At 39.3% G+C, this 13,664-nt stretch overlaps 1 long non-coding RNA gene across 2 annotated transcripts; it reads right to left on the reverse strand.

The window, feature by feature from the left end:
• Positions 1-182: 182 nt before the first annotated feature.
• Positions 183-10,241, reverse strand: LOC146475124 (uncharacterized). Of its 2 annotated transcripts, none has more exons than XR_014865973.1 (3): positions 9,994-10,241; positions 9,808-9,862; positions 183-533 (listed from the first exon to the last, which is right to left on the reverse strand). It is a non-coding gene; the product is annotated as an uncharacterized LOC146475124 (long non-coding RNA). The 2 variants fall into 2 exon arrangements; XR_014865972.1 differs by lacking the exon at positions 183-533 and adding an exon at positions 6,923-7,343 and having other exon boundaries at positions 9,994-10,155.
• Positions 10,242-13,664: the final 3,423 nt, after the last annotated feature.

The following is a 13,664-nucleotide window of genomic DNA, read 5'->3' on the forward strand; positions in this document are numbered from 1 at the left end:
CAAAGTGAAGGGATACGTTCTGTGTACAACACTTCAAACAGGGGTTCATCCATTCGCAGACAGTAGGGTTCAAGCAAGAAATTAAAAACGTTTAGACTTGTTGCGGTCTTTCTTTTTTTATCACCAACGGTTATATCAGTTACTTTATGTAAAGCCTTTTAGTAAATAAGAACCATTACCATGCATTAACCATTTTTATTTTTACGCATGCAGACAATGAATGACAGAGATCCACATAAAATCTTTGTACAATTATCCGATCAGCTTGTTTCCTAGATACGCTTGTTTACATAACATCACGATTTAAACAAGAGTAATTTCATTGAGATTTACTGACTTAATTTACTGGAAGATTGAACGGATTATAAATTCGTATAGGGTAGCCATAATTTTACGTTATAAAAAAAGGCCTTCCGTTGCGCTTTCCGAAAGACCAATGGAAAAATGACATCTCCACGCATCGGGCACCTTCTCCAGCATCGCAAATGCAACAGGCAAATTTTCCTGGATGTTTGAAGGCATCGGCAGTGGGCCTGACAAAAGCAAAAAGATGGAGAGAGATCGTGAGTGTGCTGCATTGGATTTCTCAATTTTAATGTCATAATGTGCAACACCAGGTTCTCAGACAACTAATTATTGTCCTATTAGAGTGAATTTCAATTGAGTGTCGAAAGTAATTTCACGTTTGCTTTGGTGTTGCTTTACTACGCTTAGTAGTTGGCCAGCAAACACGTGCCACCTTCTCAACCAATCAGCAGCAAAACCAAAACCAATCATGCCTTGCTCGCAAGCATTTTCCGACGTTTGTCGTCGGTTTCATATATTTGCTCCGATTTCTGATGGGTTCTTTGCCCTTTTTGCGTCAGTTGTGATTGGCCAGAGTTATTACTTTGGATTTTGGTTTAACGACACTAAAATAAAAACCGCTCTTATCTAGCACTACTTTGTGTCTAGAGAAGTGCATTAATTAACTTTGTGAATTTGAGGCCTTTCTTTGGGTAATAAGGGCCTAATGTAAACAGGGTGGAAAAAATTAAACACTTTGGTTTGAATGAAGTTAACGTTTTAAGGAAGCGCGCTACAAACGCCAACCCAATTTCTGCAGAGCCCCCACCCCTCCCCTCCTCCCTCTTCCCCATCTCCATATGTTCGGAAGCGGCCTTAATCGCCTCAGAAATTGGGATTTAGCAGTAAAGAAATGAAATCCACGGTTTTTTTGGGAAAAATGTTTGCTCGTATCGATGGAAACCTAGTTCCTTTCGTTTTCGAAGGGGCAAATGTGACGTTGACAATGCGAAAAGAGGTTAACCTGGACTTTTCGTAAAACAAACAACAGCTAGTAAATTCGGGAAATCAATTTGAGTCGCCCAAACGTTCTTTGACTTAAAGTTGTAGTGTACAATCAGAGAGAAAACTTTTTTCAGAGAAATAAACCTTCTAGTAAGTTCTTAAAAACAAAAAAAGAATTTAAGAAAAATAGTGAGTATTTGCCGAGAAATTGGGACGTGAGCGATTTCCACCGAAAGTTAAATTTTATTTTGATTGACAGCCTATTGCTACCGAGTTAACTACCCGTTGCGATAGTCGCGCGAACGGTCTTTCTATAGTCTTGAACCCCTCACGTTCCCGCACTTCGAATACCATGTATTTAGTTGTAGAACTTGCGTTTGTTCGAGTACGAAACTGAGATAAAAGAAGACAATAGCTTTGAGCTTCACTTTAGAGTAGGTAAAGGTCTTAAAATAAGGGGCAGTGACTTGTTTGTGTAGCGAGAATTTTTTTCAAGCGTTGTTTTCTCAAACTTTACTTTTTACTTGGAGGAGACACTTTCAAGAGTTACAACTCAACACAGATTTGGCCCATTTCAGTCAAATTTGGCCAGATGCAAGACAAACATATAGTCAAGAAAAACATGACGGGGAATTCGATAATTCTAAAAATTCTTTCCGAAGTCCTTGAAATCCATTTCCGTGCGTTAACTCCGCATGGTTTCTCGCAGTTTTAAAAAATGTTCTGTAACTTTTGAACGCAATTCAATTAACGAAAACCTCGACACGTTTTTTTAAGTATGCTTCTAGGTTCCTGACGTGGAGAAAGGAAAAAAAACTTACAAAATATAAAAATTGCATTGAGTCGAAACTCTAAAACGACGATCTGGACCTTCAAGTTTCGACTTTCTTGGAAAAGTAATGACAGCTTTAATTTGATATAGGGTTATGAGTATCTGTGATGTATAACTGAGAGGCGCTTCATCCGTCAAACTGAAGCCACCCCTGAAGGTATACACTTCCCTTAAATTTTCAGCATCGGAGCAAAGTAATCACTATTCCAATTACACAAATATGTCTTTAAAAGACCGGCAGAAAGCGACCTGAGAACACAGGAAAAACTTGACGTATTTCGCTTGAATTAATGTAAGTTCACGTTCGGTTCTCCTGCATGCTTGGGTCACAAGATCAACATGACGGTCATAAGCTATTACATCACACCCCTACAATAACTCAACCAAATAAGGAAAATCTATTTCCCAACTAACTTTACACAGTGGGCACTCTGTTAATCTCGTACCCAGATCTTCTCGGCATTCTTCGGTAGAGAACGTCTGGTAAAATCCTTTTCATGTGGCAGGAATGTGACACACAGCACAACTGCATATGGTCCAGCATTTGTAGCAAAAACTGACGTTGTCTTATAATTGCCGAAGATGGATTTTCAAGATCATTTTAATGCTATAGATTTCCGGTAATCAGTATTTCACCAACCGTATGAAAAAAGATTAACGATTTTAAGTTTCTGGGAAAGAAGAAAGCCGCCGCAAAAGTATTGTTGACAATGTTGGCCAAAGTGCTTACATGTTCTATATTTAAGCAAGCAAAATTTTTTACAAAACTTTTAAAATTTTTTTTTATGAGAGAGACGACACTATAAAAAATGTATGTTATAAGAACTTGTTGTAGTTTAATGAAACTTTAAGTTTAAATCGATACAAGAAACAGCTTTCACAGAAGGGCTGAAGTGTCAAGATAATGTGTTTGTAAGTCATGCGTCTAGGCGTGTGGAAAGCAAAGGAGTAAGAGGTTGACGTGACTTACATCGGATGATTTTCATTGACCAATTACATAGGAGAACCAATGTACCAGACGTTTTTTCCGGAGACAAACATCCGGACACGAGAATAGATAGTCACTGAAAAGATGCCTGTTTCGCTTGAGTTCTGTGCATGTTTTCCGGCTATGCTGACTTCATAAATGTTTTTTGCAGGGTGTCACCCATTTTCAGTGTCCCTTTGAACAGCCAAAAAACATATTTGTAGAGACGTAAACGTGAAAATAATGGCTTACTTTTTTTTTCACCAATAACCCTATTAGTGCACAGAAACTAGTATCATTCATTCTTGGGTGCTGATGGTTAGGATGAAAATGGATTGCAACTTGGAAAAATTAAACAGTGCCCCCAAGTCCCTCTTATGTACCTTGGAAAAATTGAGTAAGCCTTTTCAAAGTTTATTCTTGTGCAGAGAATTTATTAATATTTTTTGGCCCCCGCTGCTCCAAGAGCAAATCGTGTTTCAGTTCCGACTGACTAGATACAGCAAAATCTACGGGATAGCGGTGCCCTTTTAAGGCCCGTTTCGTTACCAGGAATTGCTTTAATTTGTGAGTTGCACTTCAGGGCCAACAACGTCGTGTTTCTTGCGGGATAAGAAAGGCATAGTCGTGAATCAAACAGAAGAAGAGACCAAATGCAAACCAAAGAAAAAGCGCGGAAATCTACAGAAAAAAAAGTTGACAGTCTTAAAAAATGAAGTGTTAGGGAGAAGGCTCCATTCAGTGTATCCACCTTTTAGGACAACACCGTATACTAAATATCGATGATTTGAGAATTATTGGCTTTCAACTAACAGTATTTTTGGTCCGTTTAATTTCGGGATACAACTTAGCTATTACCCTGGCATGGCTGGCGAACACTTCTATTCCTATTTTTTCTCTTTATCCCTACTTATGTAATCAGTCGAGAAAACCAGTCAGGAATATTCCAGAGAAATATTCCCAATATGTTTTCTTTTATTATTTTTGCTCACGTCAATTTTCGGACCATACGTTAATCTGTTTAGATTTATTAGTTGACATGTCAGGTCGTAGACATTTTAGGAAACAGAGACCGTTCTCTCTGAACTAATGATGTTGCCGTCGGTTTTTCGAGCATCCTGGAGTTTAAAATTGTTTTCTAAACCACGTTTTTCGTCCGTGATGAAAAAGAACTATTTTTCCCATGCTACTTTCCTTTAAGGTACTAAAACGCCGAGGCCATGAAGTCAAGTTTTTCTTCACTGTACAATCAAAATTTTTAAAGCGATTCATTCGCGATGAGACACTATAATATATCGTTTACCTCGTTGGCTATCTATCATCTCATATCCAACGCGCGCTCGTGGAATAATTGTTAATTATAACACTTGCCAAATATGGTCATGGTGCACTGAACATTCGTCGTCCGTAGTCAACAGATATCCTTCGATATACGTAATTTCGGGGAAAGAAATGGCAAAAGAAAGATCGCCTCCAGCTTTTCTGCAATAAAACTGTACTTTTTTTTAACAATGAATAGAATAATGAAACAATTATCCTGCTCAGTGTTGCGGAATATTCCCTGATTTTAGCTTTACTCACCCTACAGGTTCGTCGGCTAAGTATGTAAGGCGAAATTTCGCGTATTTTCGCAGTATAATTGTTGATTAGTCGCATGAATAAATTTGCATTGTTCAGGTGATGAAACTAGAATAGCCCATTTCCGAGTTGCTGTCAACCTCATCATAAAAGCAAGGCTAAGAGCTAAACTTTTCAAATGAAAATATATATATTTTTTTGCATATGAATGAAAGGTAATTTTCATAATAAAGACTTTGCACTTAGCCTCGCTTACATAATGAGGTTTAAATTAACTCGGAAATGGCCTATTTCAAACGAGTAGACGTCATTTGAATGATATAAAAATATATATAATAAAACAAACAGGGTTTTTGAAAATATATAGATACGAGTGTTTTTGAAAATGTGTAGATAGTATTTTCTGAAAATATATTTCAGAGTAGTTTTTTTCATTTAAATATAGTACCCACACTGGAAAGAAAGCCTCGGCAAAACGTGCGAACATTGAACGTTGTAAATCACAATCACTTTAAGTTGTGCGTTGTCCAGAAATGATTGGTTATGCTACTGAACCGGCGCTTTAACAATAGCAAAAGGGTGGAGACTCTCACCATTTCCACAGAACATCCAGAACTCTGCCAATGATACGGGTTTTCCCCGTGAAAGTGGATCGGCTAGTCCGATTGTTAAGTGACTTCAGGGGTTTTCCCTCCACGGCGCGTGCATTCATTAGCTAGTTTATGGTCACGCGATTAAATAGGACAAAAGTGTAGATTTTGACCAATTACACTGAACATCCGAATGGAATGGAACGCTGGCAATTTCAAAAATTAGTTTTGGCGGCAACTCATTTAATTAAAATGTTTCTAAACCAAATCCAGGATGAAAATTTTATTCACCTCCTTAGTAATGATTAAAGAAAAATTGCTCATCGCTAGAAATTAAAATTTCCAAATTGTAAAACAACGTAAATCGAAAGTCGTCAATTTACTTTTAGTTATCAACTTAGTTGATAAAACGGCTTAAATTAAACACGGTCAGTTTGATCCCCCCCCCACCCCCCATGGCAGCTTTGATATTTTGATACCCAAGGTAAGTGAGCCAATCCGAATACTCTGTTCGACTGATCCTCAGTAATAAAAAATAAACCTCGGTTAAAGATTTGCAGGGTCAATATAACGTTTCCTTTGTACATAAACTGAAAATGGATGTTGGTTCTCATTGCATATATGTATGCAAATATCGTACTTTGAACAGCGGATGAAAGAATAAGTAAGTGAGAGGCCATTGTAGGTATGTGTGCAACTTTGCATAACTAGCTACGAACAGAAAGCCTGAAAACAATTTCAAGCTAAGCTTGAACGGGATTCTAATCTATGACCTCTGCGATAATGGTGCATTTCTCTACCAACTGTGCTAATACAAGGAGCCACATTTAATTTGATGGACATAAAATTACAAATCACCCACTGAATTTTTTTCTAAAAAAAAAAGAAGGAATCCGATGGAACAACAAAACTTACAACAATTTCAGTTCCTAAACTATTTATTTATTCAACAGATAACCAGATAAACGTTTGGTCTGTTACTGATAATAAAACTTTAAGACAGGTTTTAAATTAAATTTTCACTAAGGTCACGTGTTGCACATTGCGGAAAAGTGATAAGAATCTAAGTATATTCTTAATACAAAGATATTATTTACTTTCAAACTTATCAAACTATCCCCCTCAAAGATATTGAGATATTTCTGACGTCATTTTAGTTAAAATCCGTCTAGTCAATGATGAAGCATCAATGTCACTGTAGCTGCTCCGTCAACAAGCCGTAGTTGTTATTCAAACATTAACGATTTCTTGTAAATTTATACAGATCGTTCTGCATATATGGAAACTTCTGAACAATTGCGTGACAGAAATAATTTAAATATCAAATGTTTTCTGCAGACCACAAGGGATTATTTTTGTTTTCCATTTCTGTTTTATCATCACTTTTTGTGTAAGTCTTTCAAGATTTCTAGTTAACTTTTAACACATTTTGAACGGAATCTAGATGATTCTAATTGGCTCAACTGTAATTGCAAAGTAAAGGGATACTTTCTGTGTGCAGCCTGAGTTTGAAAAGGGGTTCATCCATTCGCCGTCAGAAGGTTCAAGCAAGAGATTGAAAACGTACCTTAGGTCTTCTTTTGGTGTTCTTTCTGTTATTACCAATAAGGGTTATATCAGTTACTTTATGCAAAAATTAACTTTCAGTAAATATGAACAACTACCAAGCATTAAACACTTTATTTTTACGCATGCAGACAATGTAATGACAGAGATCCACATAAAATAGTTGTACGATTATCCGACCAGCTTGATTTCCAGATACGCTTGTTTTTTTATTATTTATTTATATCACTTTCAGTTTCAAGCTACATACACCATAGATACGCTTGTTTTCATAACATCGAGATTTAAAAAAGAGTAATTTCGATGTGATTAACTGACTTATTTTACTGGAAGATTCAATGGATTATAAATTCTTCTAGGGCAGTGATAATTTTATCTTATCCAAGCATGCCTTCACGGGCCTCCGAGACATCCGACGTACTACTGAACGAGTAACATCTCAACTTATCGGGCAACTCCTCCAGCATCGCAAATGCAACAGGCAAATTTTCCTGGATGTTTGAAGGCATTGGCAGTGGGGCTGACGAAAGCAAAAACATTGAAAGTGATCATGAGTGTGCTGCATTGATTTTTCAATTTTAATGTCATGATATCCAACTCAAGGTTCTAAGATTACCAATTATTATCCTTTAGGCGTGGTTTGCAGGTGAGTGTCGAAAGTAATTTCACGTTTGCTTTGGTGTTGTTTTACTTCGCTCTGTAATTGGCCAGAAAAACACGTGCCAACTTCTAAACCAATCAGCAGCAAAACCAAAACCAAACTTACCTTGCTCGCGTGTGTTTTCTCTCGTTCGGCGTCGGTTACATATATTTGCTCCAATTTCGAATCGGTTCATTGTGCTTTTTGCGTCTGTTATGATTGGCAAGAGTAATTACTTTGGTTTTGGTTTTACGACAATTATCAAATAAAAACTGCTCTAATTAAACACTACTTTGTGTCTAGAGAAGAGCATTGATTAACATAGTGAATTTAAAGCCTTTCGTTTGGGTTTTAAGGGCCTAATGTGAACAGGGTAGGAAAAATTAAAATACTTTGTTTTGAAGGAAGTTAACAGTTTAATGAAGAACGCTACAAACACTAACCCAGATTCTGCGAATCTCCTTCCCTCCTTCTTCCCCATCGCAGGTTAGCATGCAACCAAAACGAAAAACTGCACCGTGCGAAATCTGCATGCGCAATATGGCTTAAAACTGGGAGATATTTTTTTCTGGAATGGATTTACAGTTCCTTAATTTGTGGATGACTTTGATAAATTGTGTTCAAAACAGGCGGCAATTGATGTTGAGAGCGAATCGTTTAAAAGGGGATGAGCGAACTCAGGATGACATTTTTGTTTTCTCCAGTCGACTTCAATCTTGACTTGCTCCCTTCTACCGGTGAAAACTGGACATGCCATCTTACAAATGCATCTCAACAAACTCTTAACTAACTCCGACTATTGTGAACTAACTAAGATCTTGAATTTTCACAATGATTTAAAAATCTTTGATTTAAAAGATCGAAGTAAGCCTAAATATGTTTACACGGTCATACAATCCAAAAACGGGTATCTTATGAAAACTCGGACAGAACAACAGTTTTAAATAACAGAATGTCCCAATACGATGATGCAAGCCAATCAGGGTCGGCAAACACCTAAATAATAAACCATGCAGACGACAACCTACAAAACGTTTATGTAGGATAACCTAGACTTTGAATTAAGTGCACCCAATGGTTCATTTCGGTCGATATCTGTTCGAAAGCGGTCTTAATCCCTTCAGAAATTGGGATTTGGTCGTAAAGAAATGAAATACACAATTTTGTTTGCTAAATGTTTGTTCGAAATTTCGTATCGATGGTAAAGTAATTTCTTTGGTTTTCGAGGGGGCAAATGTGTCGTTAAAAATGCGATAAAAGGCTTTGCCTGGACATTTTCGTAAAACAAACAACAGCTAGTAAATTTTGGGAATGAAATTGAGTTTCGTAAATTACGCTCTTCAACTTAAATTTTCAGCCTCGGAACAAATCAATCTCGATTCCAATTACACAAGTATGTCTTTAAAAGACAAGAAAGCAAGAAGGGAACAGAGGAAACATTTAACGTATTTTGCTTGAATTAATGTAAGTTTTCATTCAGTTCCCCTGCATGTTGGATCACAAGATCAACATGACGGTGACAAGCTGTTACGTCACACCACTAAAATAACTCAACCAAATATTACATTGAGTTAATCTCGTACCCAGATCTTCTCATTCTTCGGTAGAAAGCATCTGGTAAAATCCTTTTTCATGTGTCAGGAATGTGACACAGCACAACTGCATATGTTCAACATTTGAAGCAAAAACACTTTGCCCAAGAATTGCCTTAGATGGATTTTCAAGATCAATTTATTGCTATAACGTTTCGGTAATTTTTCACCTACCGTATTAACGAAAGATAAACTATTTTAACTTTCCGGGAAAGAAGAAAGGCGCCGCTTAAGTTTTGTTGACAATGGTGGCCAAAGTGCGTGTGCTATATTGCCAAACAAAAATTTTCGTTACACTTTTAACAGAGACAACATTCTTTGGCTTGCGGCAGTTCTTTTTTCTTGAATTTGAACTCTTGCTCTGTACACAAACACATATTTGTACAGACGTAAACGTCAAAATAATGTCTTAGTTCTGCTAAAAATAACCCCACTAGTGCACAGAAACTGGCATCATTCATCCTTGGTTGCAAATGGTTAGGATAGAAACGGATTCCAACCAGTGTTTTCAAGTTCCTTCTACATATCTTGGAAAAATGGCTAAAGTGTTTTATATAATTTATTCTCTCCCAGACAATTCAGTCCATATTTTTCCCTCTCTGCTCCAAGAGCGATTTCGTTGCTGGGAAGCGGTCCAAAGTCATAATATTTGAACACTTTTGAGAAACACACAGAAAAATCCCGGTGAAAGTGTTCTTTTGAAGACGCTTTGGCAAATTAAGCTATTGATAGATATTGTATATTTCATTTACCTTTGTCATTAGCTGACTGGCAATGTTCCTCCATCGCTTGGACTGGGGCGTTGTCCTGCGCAAAGAAATATTAAAAATGTTATTAGAGGTAAATGCCTTGAAACGAAAGACGAAGATAAAAATTGTTACTTTAAACAGAGGAGACTTAAATAGTTAAATGTATTTAAATTAACAAACAATATGTACCTCGCCTCTCATAGACATTGTAACACAGTGCACGACTCTAGATAAAACGTCAGTGTTGGTTGACTGTTTCAAGCTGAACACTACTGCCTAAACTTTAAATGAAGCAAGAAAATTTATTTAGAAGTATCTGTACAGTAGTGAGATTAAATTTCGTGTTATTTTTCATGTCATGAGACAAATTGTGTGGCAATTTTCTCGCTTGTGACGCCGGTTGTGATCAGTACGTTTATTTCACATGTCCAGAACATGATCACAGTTTCTTTTAGATCGACCCAAATTTTAAAAGTAACCAATTAAGCCGTCACAGGGATCAGTATCAAATTTCTCCTTGTTATATTTTTAATGTCCTTTAGTCATATTACACGCTTAATCATGGGCAACCGTTAATGCCCGTTCGGCGTTCCGCTTATACTAATCTACATAGTGCAAAACGTGAGAATATATATTGTGAATACATAATGTTCCCGCCACTCCACGCGTCCAGGCCCTCCACGCCATCACATCTCTCCCCCATTTGCGGATAAAGTTCAAGGGTGCATTAGTCTATGTGGTGCAAAATACAACAAAATAAACGAATAAATATTGTTATTCACAGACAAAGTTTTTGTATCTAGTGTCCTTTGTAGACGTTATTTTCCTCCTGGGCCTGTCACGGGCTGCATGTCTTTGCTCACGGTCACTATCATGGTCTGATCGAGGATGGGCTCTGGGCTGCTGTTGTCCATGCTGAGGTTCGCGTATTCTATCCGTTGGCACCGCGTTTTCACCACGGTCTGAACCGGGCTGCTCCGAACCTGCTCTATCCACGGTAACAGCGTCCGGCTCAAATGCGTCTTCACTGTCGGAGTCATCACACTGAACCGATTCTCTACACCCGTTCTTAAGCAGCTTCCAATCCGCGTAGTTCCTGGTACGAATTTTCACATCGTTCTTGGCTGTGATCATGCTTCCCTTGACACCAATAACCACCATCGGGTCCGGGTCATACAGGGGCGTTGAGCTGTGTTTCCGTTCTTGTTTGCACAATACCGTGTCTCCGACTTTGATTTTCATCACAGCTGTGTGTCTTCTCTTATCCGCATACTGCTTCATTTTCAGTTTCCGTTTTTTGTCGTTGTGGCGGATCACCGTGTCGTCCGGATGTTTAGGTTGTCGCTTGACATCTGGGAATTTTCCCCGTAGTTCCCTTCCGAACATGAGTTTGTTCGGGCTGACTCCGGTGGTTGCATGTTCAGTTGCTCTGTATGCTCTGACTCCCCTGCGCACTTCATCCCTCACCGGTTTGCCTTCCAATGCAGCGATCCGTGCAGTCTTCTTTATTCTCTGCATAAACCTTTCGACGTCGCCGTTGGCTTCTGCCCACCCTGGTGTGACTTTCCGGTGCTTGAAACCTTCTTCTTGTGAGAATTCTTCAAATTTATGGCTGTTGAAAGGTGGACCGTTATCCGATTTGATCTCCTCTGGTACTCTAATGTGTCAAACACCCTCTTGAACACCGGGATGGTTGCCTTTTCACTAGTGGATCCCACGAATTCGACCACTGGGTATCTGGAATATTGGCAGTAGAATACGAGGGCGAGGTCAGTCCATTAGCCATAGGCTCGCAAAAATCCACGCTGACCTTATCCCACGGTCCTCCAGGTAGTTCAGTCATCTTCAGTGGCTCGCGATGTGTTTGGGGTGTGTTAGATTGGCAGGCGATGCAAGTGGACACAAACATGTCACATTGGGAGTCCATTCCTGGAAACCATACATGTGCTCTCAGGAGCTGTTTTGTCCGTACAAGCCCTTGATGCCCCTCATGTGCTATCTCTACCATCCTCTGTCTAAGTTTTGCCGGTAGGACAATCCTATCCCCTCTCAAGACCATCCCGTCTACTATGGTGAGTTCATGGAAAACGTGCCTGTATCCCTGTATGCTTGAAACCTTTGTGTCTATCCAGCCTTGGTTGATACACTTCTTCAATTCAACTAGTGCCGGGTCTTCATCAGTAGCTTCCTTCACTTGGTCTCTGGTGACAGCTTTGGGCGTGTTGCACGTCACAGCATAATTTACATAATGGCGTACCTCCTTAGTCGTTCGCATTTCGAACTTGGAACACTCGAGGAGTGACACAGGGTGCCGTGAAGTGTAGTCAGATATGTTTTCCTTTCCCGGGCGGTACTCGACCACGAAGTCATAGTCCATCATACGGTTGACGATCCTTTGGACACGGATCGAGGTCGTGTGGGTGGGTTTGTTGAACACACTTTCCAGAGGTTTATAGTCTGTCACAATCTTAAAGGGTCTCCCGTACAGGAACAGATGAAATTTCTTGCAACCGAAATCACCGGCCAAAGCTTCTAACTCGATCTGGCTGTACCGTTTCTCCGGGTCTGTGAGGCTCCGACTGGCATACTGCATGACTCGCCAACACTGCTCCCCCGGTTTTCTCTGCGTGAGGGTTGCGACCAGCCCCACAGGGCATCCATCGATGTGGAGCTCGTGTTCCGCCTGGGGATCAAAGTATGCTTGGACCGTATCGCTACTAAGCATGTCCTTGAGTTCCTCGAATGCTTCAGAGTGTTCTTGCTTCCACTCGAATTTTCCCGTAACTAGTTCACCGAGTTTGCAGGCAGCCCTCTGATACCGGCTGGCTTCCATGAATCGTGAACTATATCTGACTGTGCAGAGGAATGAGTTAAGTTCCGTGGCATTTCTAGGACAACGAAATTTGTGTATATTGAACAGCCGGTTTTGCGATTCTTTGAACTTGTTTAGTAGCGCGTTGATGGCTCCGTCCAGATCTGTTCCTGTGTCACCAAGCTGTTCAAATATATCAAGAGTACTTTCACCAATCGAATCTAAGAAAAACGACCGTTGTTGTGCCTTGTCTGTGATGTTGTAGGCTTTCAAGTGGTTGTCTTTGAATCGTTTGGCATATTTTACAAAACGAGCGTAGACGTTTTCACGGTCTTTCCGAACATCGAATTCGGGAAATTGCTTGTATCCAATGTTGACGGCCATTCCACTTTTATCCTCGTCGCCAATTTAATGTCCTTTAGTCATATTACACGCTTAATCATGGGCAACCGTTAATGCCCGTTCGGCGTTCCGCTTATACTAATCTACATAGTGGAAAAAAGTGAGAATATATATTGTGAATACATAATGTTCCTGCCACTCCACGCGTCCAGGCCCTTCACGCCATCACAATATTAATGTTTGCCAACCCGCTGACATCATGAGAATTAAGAATATGATTACCCAAGGCAGCTCAAGGCGATTTTCTTGATATTTGAATAACCTCTCTCTAGTAATTTCATTAGTCTATGGGGACAAGATAGGAGAATTTGTTCTCTTATATTAGGACTTCAAGGGTTAAGCTCGCTCCGTTGCATGCCCAAACGTCTATTATCACGAGCTAAATAGCACCATAAAATAAACACCAAACCGCCAAGAAACATATGGGGACAAGATAGGAGAATTTGTTCTTTAATATTAGGACTTCAAGGGTTAAGCTCGCTCCGTTGCATGCCCAAACGTCTATTATCACGACCTAAATAGCACCATAAAATAAACACCAAACCGCCAAGAAACATGTGATAAGAACACAAGAAAATTTTGATACTTTTTTGAAACGTGCTTTGTTCTTTGGTGAAAAAAGGAACAGCCTTCAAACTCCTACACC

This window comes from Pavona decussata, unplaced genomic scaffold (genome assembly GCF_977016875.1).
Source record: "Pavona decussata unplaced genomic scaffold, jaPavDecu1.1 SCAFFOLD_85, whole genome shotgun sequence".
NCBI lineage: Eukaryota > Metazoa > Cnidaria > Anthozoa > Scleractinia > Agariciidae > Pavona > Pavona decussata.